We start from the raw sequence: 8,491 nt of genomic DNA, 5'->3' as shown, positions 1-8,491 counted from the left end.
ATTGGCTCTCAGCACCTCTGGTTGCTTCACTTTCAGGATATTTAACGTCAATGTGACCCAATTTCCTTATCTGTAAAATAAGAAAAATTACTTATCTCACGTGGTTTTTTACCAGACTGCATGAAAAGAGTTCTGAATAATTCCTGACACTAGAAACATGTCATTCTTGATATGTGTTCTTTGGTTGATTGGTTCTTTAACATCTTAATTATGAGTAGCATTTAGGACATGCCTATTACCATATCTGGAAAGATTAATTTATCATAGAGGTTAGTAAGCTCTTGAGTAAAGCTTCCAGATTTATCAAATAAAATTATAGAATATCCGATTAAATTCTAATTTCAATAAATAATGATTTTTTTTTTAGTATAAGCATATCCCAAGAACTTCCTGAATACATATGCAATAGTCTAACAGCCTTCAAACCCTTTCGTAAGTACAGATTTTCTTGTCCTATAGCTCCAGTAAGATGGAGTTATGGAATGAAGTTACCTTCCAAACCAGGTCAAAAAGCAACAACCAGCCTTTGCTGAAACTACTAACAACAGAAGCCATCTTTCCTAGGTGCTTGAAAGCTGTTAGAATATAACCTAGCCACTGCCAAACTAGAGACTATGCATTAAAAATAAACAAAAACAACACAGAAAGAAGCAGAGAAAAGAGATGAGAATGATTCGATGATCAAAAATGCTCTCAGGATCTAAAGATTGCAAACATCTTCAAATCCATCGGCAGATTGAAGAGAAGAAGAACAGCAATTCTGGAAACAGAAAAACAACCACTTTCTGAAAGGTAGGACCGGCGGAGAAGTGAATCCAAAGCGACGGGAAGATAGACCCCAGGGGGGAGGGGCCGGCTCCCGACAAGCGGCAGAGCAACGAAGCACAAAATCAGGACTTTTAAAAGTCTGTTCCACTGAGGGACATTGCTCCAGAGGCTAAACCGGGGCGAAGCCCACGCGGGGTCAGCGTGGCCTCAGGTCCCGCAGGGTCACAGAAGGATCGGGGGTGTCTGAGTGTCGCAGAGCTTGCGGGTATTGGAACGGGAAAGCCGGCTACAGAGACAGAGCCGACAGTAAGCTCACAGCTCAGGGTTACCTTGAACCAGCCACAGGCTCGGTGAGCTCGGAGCGCGGCCGGAGATCAGGCAGACGGGAGTAACTGGGCGCTGTTCTCTGAGGGCGCACTGAGAAGTGGGGCCCTGGGCTCTCGGCTCCTCTCGGCTGGAGACCAGGAGGCCGCCATTTGTATTCCCGTCCTCCAGATCTCTACGGAAAGCGCTCAGGGAACAAAAGCTCCTGAAAGCAAACCCGAGCGGATTACTCACCCCGGCCCCTAGTAAGGGCGGTGCAATTCCGCCTGGGGCAAAGACACTTGAGAATCACTACACCAGGCCCCTCCCCCAGAAGGTCAACAAGAAATCCAGCCAAGACCAGTTCACCTACCAAGGACTGCGGTTTCAATACCAAGGAGAGCAGCAGAATTCCAGAAGAGAAAGCAAAGCACGGAGCTCATGGCTTTCTCCCTGTGATTTTTTTTAGTCTCGCAGTTAATTTTATTTTTTTCTTTTTCTTTTTTTTTTTTTCCTCGCCTTCTGGTAAAATTTTTTTTAACTTTTACCCTTTTCTTTCTTAACACTTTTTAACTGGTTTATCTAATATATATATTTTTCTTTTTTATATTTTTCTTTATTCGTTTTCTTTTTTAAAAAATTCTTTTCTTTTTTCTTTCTTTCTTCCTTTTTGAACCTCTTTTTATCCCCTTTCTCCCCCCTCATGATTTGGGATCTCTTCTGATTTGGTTAAAGCATATTTTCCTGGGGTTGTTGCCACCCTTTTAGTATTTTACTTGCTCCTTTATATACTCTTATCTGGACAAAATGACAAGACGGAAAAATTCACCACAAAAAAAAGAACAAGAGGCAGTACCGAAGGCTAGGGACCTAATCAATACAGACATTGGTAATATGTCAGATCTAGAGTTCAGAATGACAATTCTCAAGGTTCTAGCCGGGCTCGAAAAAGGCATGGAAGATATTAGAGAAACCCTTTCAGGAGATATAAAAGCCATTTCTGGAGAAATAAAAGAACTAAAATCTAACCAAGTTGAAATAAAAAAAGCTATTAATGAGGTGCAATCAAAAATGGAGGCTCTCACTGCTAGGATAAATGAGGCAGAAGAAAGAATTAGTGATATAGAAGACAAAATGACTGAGAATAAAGAAGCTGAGCAAAAGAGGGACAAACAGCTACTGGACCACGAGGGGAGAATTTGAGAGATAAGTGACACCATAAGACGAAACAACTTTAGAATAATTGGGATTCCAGAAGAAGAAGAAAGAGAGAGGGGAGCAGAAGGTATACTGGAGAGAATTATTGGGGAGAATTTCCCCAATATGGCAAAGGGAACGAGCATCAAAATTCAGGAGGTTCAGAGAACGCCCCTCAAAATCAATAAGAATAGGCCCACACCCCATCACCTAATAGTAAAATTTACAAGTCTCAGTGACAAAGAGAAAATCCTGAAAGCAGCCCGGGAAAAGAAGTCTGTAACATACAATGGTAAAAATATTAGATTGGCAGCTGACTTATCCACAGAGACCTGGCAGGCCAGAAAGAGCTGGCATGATATTTTCAGAGCACTAAACGAGAAAAACATGCAGCCAAGAATACTATATCCAGCTAGGCTATCATTGAAAATAGAAGGAGAGATTAAAAGCTTCCAGGACAAACAAAAACTGAAAGAATTTGCAAACACCAAACCAGCTCTACAGGAAATCTTGAAAGGGGTCCTCTAAGCAAAGAGAGAGCCTACAAGTGGTAGATCAGAAAGGAACATAGACCATATACAGTAACAGTCACCTTACAGGCAATACAATGGCACTAAATTCATATCTCTCAATAGTTACCCTGAATGTTAATGGGCTAAATGCCCCTGTCAAAAGATACAGGGTAACAGAATGGATAAAAAAACAAAACCCATCTATATGTTGCCTCCAAGAAACTCATTTTAAGCCCGAAGACACCTCCAGATTTAAAGTGAGGGGGTGGAAAAGAATTTACCATGCTAATGGACATCAGAAGAAAGCAGGAGTGGCAATCCAATCCTTATATCAGATCAATTAGATTTTAAGCCAAAGACTATAATAAGAGATGAGGAAGGACACTATATCATACTCAAAGGGTCTGTCCAACAAGAAGATCTAACAATTTTAAATATCTATGCCCCAAACGTGGGAGCAGCCAACTATATAAACCAATTAATAACAAAATCAAAGAAACACATCAACAATAATATAATAATAGTAGGGGACTTTAACACTCCCCTCACTGAAATGGACAGATCATCCAAGCAAAAGATCAGCAAGGAAATAAAGGCCTTAAAGGAAACACTGGACCAGATGGACATCACAGATATATTCAGAACATTTCATCCCAAAGCAACAGAATACACATTCTTCTCTAGTGCACATGGAACATTCTCCAGAATAGATCACATCCTCGGTCCTAAATCAGGACTCAACCGGTATCAAAAGATTGGGATCATTCCCTGCATATTTTCAGACCACAATGCTCTAAAGCTAGAACTCAACCACAAAAGGAAGTTTGGAAAGAACCCAAATACATGGAGACTAAACAGCATCCTTCTAAAGAATGAATCGGTCAACCGGGAAATTAAAGAAGAATTGAAAAAAATCATGGAAACAAATGATAATGAAAATACAACGGTTCAAAATCTGTGGGACACAACAAAGACAGTCCTGAGAGGAAAATATATAGCGGTACAAGCCTTTCTCAAGAAACAAGAAAGGTCTCAGGTCCACAACCTAACCCTACACCTAAAGGAGCTGGAAAAAGACCAAGAAAGAAACCCTAAGCCCAGCAGGAGAAGAGAAATCATAAAGATCAGAGCAATGAAATAGAAACCAAATAAACAATAGAACAAATCAATGAAACTAGGAGCTGGTTCTTTGAAAGAATTAATAAAATTGATAAACCCCTGGCCTGACTTATCAAAAAGAAAAGAGAAAGGACCCAAATAAATAAAATCATGAATGAAAGAGGAGAGATCACAACTAACACCAAAGAAATACAAACTAGTATAAGAACATACTATGAGCAACTCTACGCCAACAAATTTGACAATCTAGAAGAAATGGATGCATTCCTAGAAACATATAAACTACCACAACTGAACCGGGAAGAAATAGAAAGCCTGAACAGACCCATAACCAGTAAGGAGATTGAAACAGTCATTAAAAATCTCCAAACAAACAAAAGCCCAGGGCCAGATGGCTTCCCGGGGGAATTCTACCAAACATTTAAATAAGAACTAATTCCTATTCTCCTGAAACTGTTCCAAAAAATAGAAATGGAAGGAAAACTTCCAAACTCATTTTATGAGGCCAGCATCACCTTGATCCCAAAACCAGACAAGGATCCCATCAGAAAAGAGAGCTAGAGACCAATATCCTTGATGAACACAGATGCGAAAATTCTCACCAAAATACTAGCCAATAGGATTCAACAGTACATTAAAAGGAACCATGAAATTTTCTATTTAGCTAACATCAACTTGGATTAGATCCTCACACTTATAGGTGAAAAATTTCTAGCTACTCAAACAAGTCAAGGTCATCTACAAGACTTGTGAATCAGAGAATGTTCCGAGTCAGGAGCTTCAGAATCTTACAATTCACCTTAATATACACCCATGGTCAGCATTCAGTAAATAATGGCCATTGTTAACAGCATAGTTCTTACTTAGTAAATGTCTAAAGAATGAAATGTAACTAATTTGAGATGCACGACTGAGTTGCAAAGATAGAGATTGTCTATAAAAGGGCATTTATACCAACTCATGTCATTCTAGTTCTTCTTAAAGTCAACACACTTTTATTTTTTAAAAGAATCATCATAAATATTCTACAACAGCACAGAGCCATTAGAAAAATTTTGACAAGTTGACTTAGACAAGTGGAGATTTTAGTTCCCTAGAAATACATCTACTTTAAATGACAACTGGATAAAAATTGCTGGGGTGATTTGAGTTTGGGTTTTGTCAAATTTTCCCTGTTTGCAAAATTGTTCAAGGCATCAGATGACCTAGAAGATAGATCTTTTCCCCCGTCACTTGCTTGATGCCACGAGAGTATCAGAATACAGTTGCAGGGGGCACTTGGGTCGCTCAGTGGGTTGAAGCCTCTGTCTTCGGCTCAGGTCATGATCCCAGGGTCCTGGGATCAAGCCCTGCATCGGGCTCTCTGCTCAGCAGGGAGCCTGCTTTCCTCTCTCTCTCTCTCTCTGCCTGCCTCTCTGCCTACTTGTGATCTCTGTCAAATAAATAAATAAAATCTAAAAAAAAAAATACAGTTGCAGCATCATTCTGTAATCCTCTCCTGTGTCTAATTTCTTTTGGTGATGTAGAAAGGTGATCTTTGTAGTTGGTATCATTTTGGTCAAAATCACAATTGCTGTGACCTTATGCAATTAAAAAATAATGGGCAGTTGAATAGATCTTTGTGATGTATAAGTTAATTTCTGCAATTCAGAAGCCAGATGAACACAGGCCTGAAACTCAACTCTATTAAATCTTTCTAGAACTCAGTTTTCTTATATGAAAACTGGACCTGTTCATATGATCATTGCAAGGATTAAGTAAGTGAACATGTGTAGAGCACTCCTGAGAGGCTGGGGCACATGGGAGCAGTATGTTAAGTGTTAGCTATTATGATTATTAATCCATTGGTCCTAGTCTACATATTCTCAAGGAGTTAGCACATTTTATTATTTGTTAACCTGCCTTACTCCTATAACTGGGTGAAATCAGGTTCAGAGAAATCAAGTAACCAGTTAAGATCACACAGCCTGAGTGGCAAATCTGTGTCCCAGCCTCAGATATAAATGGTGTGAAGAAATAGGGAATGTCTTTTATGGAGATGTTAATTATTCTTTTGGTGTTCTAGGAATGCATGGCCAGTGTTCCCAGGGAAGGAATAAGACATGAAATGCTTGGTTTTAAATTCAAGACATCCATTTGCCTGTATCATTTTTCTTTCATTGAAAGTATAATTAGCCAAATGACTTATTTTAATAATGGGCCTTTTGTTGGTGGACCTGAGTTAGGGAAGTTTTCTAAGGAAAAAAAAAATCTCCTCTGAGCTTGAATTTTGAGATGTAAGCTGTCTTTATTATATCTCCATTTTATTTTTTTCATTTCTTTTCTTTTTTGTTTTCTGTTGGTGGTTTTGCATTGTAGTTTTTTTTTTTCCCAAAAGAAAGATGGGGTAGCAATTATCATATCAGATAAATTAGATTTTAAGCTAAAGACTGTAGTCAGAGATACAGAAGGACACTGCATCATGCTTAAAGGGTCTACCTATCAAGATCAACAAATGTAAATATTTATGCCCCCAATATGGGAGCAGCCAACTACATAAGCCAACTGTTAATCAAAATAAAGAGTCACAGTGATATGAATACATTAACTGCAGGGGATCTTAACATGCCACCCTCAGTAATAGTCAGATCATCCAAGCAGAGAATCAATAAAGAAACAAGAGCTTTGAATGACACATTGGAACAGATGGACCTCATAGATATATATAGAACATTCCACCCTAAAACAACATAATACTCACTCTTTTTGAGCGCATGTGGAACTTGCTCTTCTCCAGAAGAGACCACATAGTGGGTCACAAATCATGGAACTGTAAAATCAACAACAAATTCAGCCAACCCCACACACAAGAAGGGAAATAATCAAGATTAGAGCAGAGACCAATGAGTTAGAAACTAGAGATACAGTAGTACACATTGATGAAACTAGAAGCTGCTTCTTTGAAAGAATCAATAAGATCAATAAACCACTGGCCAAACTAATCCAAAAGAAAAGAGGACCCAAATTAAAATTTTGAACAAAAGGGGAGAAATCACAACCAACAACCAAGGAAACAGAAACAATCATCAGAAATTAGAATCAATAGCTATATGCCAATAAGTTAAACAACCTTGAAGAAATGGATGCATTCCTGGAAACCTATAAACTTCCAAGACTGACACAGGAAGAAACTGACAACCTGAATAGACCAGTATCTAGTAACGAGATTGAAGCAGTGATCAACACCACCCCCTCCCCTGAAAAAATCAAGAGCCCAGGACCTGATGGATTCCCTGGGGAATTCTACCAAACATTCAAAGAAGAAATAATACCTATTCTCCTGAAACTGTTTCAAAAAATAGAAACAGCAGGAAAACTTCCAGACACTATGAAGCCAGCATTACCCTGATTCCCAAACCAGGCAAAGACCCCATCAAAAAGGAGAATTTTAGGCTAATTATCCCTGGTGAATATGGATGCCAAGATTCTCAACAAGATCTTAGCTAACAGGATCCAATAGTACGTTAAAAAGATTATCCACCATGACCAGGTGGGGTTTTTCCCTGAAATGCAATGGTGGTTCAATATTCGCAAATCAAACAATGTGATAGAACAAATCAGTAAGAGAAGAGAGAAGAACCATATGGTCCTCTCAATCAGTGCAGAAAAAGCATTTGACAAAATTCAGCATCCATTCCTGATTAAAACTCTTCAAAGTATAGGGATGGAGGGAACATTCCTCAACTTCGTAAAATCTATGAGAAATCCACAGCGAATATCATCCTAAATGCAGAAAAGCTGACTGCCTTCCCTCTGAGATCAGGAACATGATAAGGATGCCCAATCTCACCACTGTTGTTGAACATAGTACTAGAAGTCCTAGCAACAGCGATTAGAAAATGGAAAGAAATAAAAGGTATTCAAATTGGTAAAAAAGTCAAACCCTCTGTCTTCGCTGATGACATAATACTTTATATGGAAAACCCAAAAGACTTCACCCCCAAACTACTAGAACTCATACAGCAAGGCAGTAACGCGGCAGGATATAAAATCAATGCACAGAAATCAGTTGCTTTCTTATACACTAACAATGAATATACAGAAGGGGAAATTAAAGAACCTATTCCATTTATTATAGCACCAAGAACGATAAGATACCTAGGAATAAACCTAACCAAAGCGGTAAAGGATCTGTACTCAAGGAACTACATAATACTCATGAAAGAAATTGAAGAAGATACAAAAAGATGGAAAACCATTCCATGCTCATGGATCGGAAGAATAAACATTGTTAAAATGTCCATACTGCCCTGGGATGCCTGGGTGGCTCAGTCAGTTAAGTCACTGCCTTGGGCTCAGGTCATGATCCCAGAGTCCTGGGATGGAGTCCCGCATCAGGCTTCTTGTTTGGCAGGGAGCCTGCTTCTCTCTCTGCCTCTGCCTGTCACTCTGCCTGTTTGTGCTCTCGCTCTCTCGCTCTGACAGATAAATAAATAAATAAAATCTTTAAAGAAAAATGTCCATTCTGCCCAGAGGAATCTATACTTTGAAGGCCATCCTGATCAAAATTCCACCAGCATTTTTCAAAAAGCTGGAACAAACAATCCTAAAAT

Source organism: Mustela erminea, chromosome 6 (assembly GCF_009829155.1).
Source record: "Mustela erminea isolate mMusErm1 chromosome 6, mMusErm1.Pri, whole genome shotgun sequence".
NCBI lineage: Eukaryota > Metazoa > Chordata > Mammalia > Carnivora > Mustelidae > Mustela > Mustela erminea.
This window is presented reverse-complemented; position numbering follows the sequence as displayed.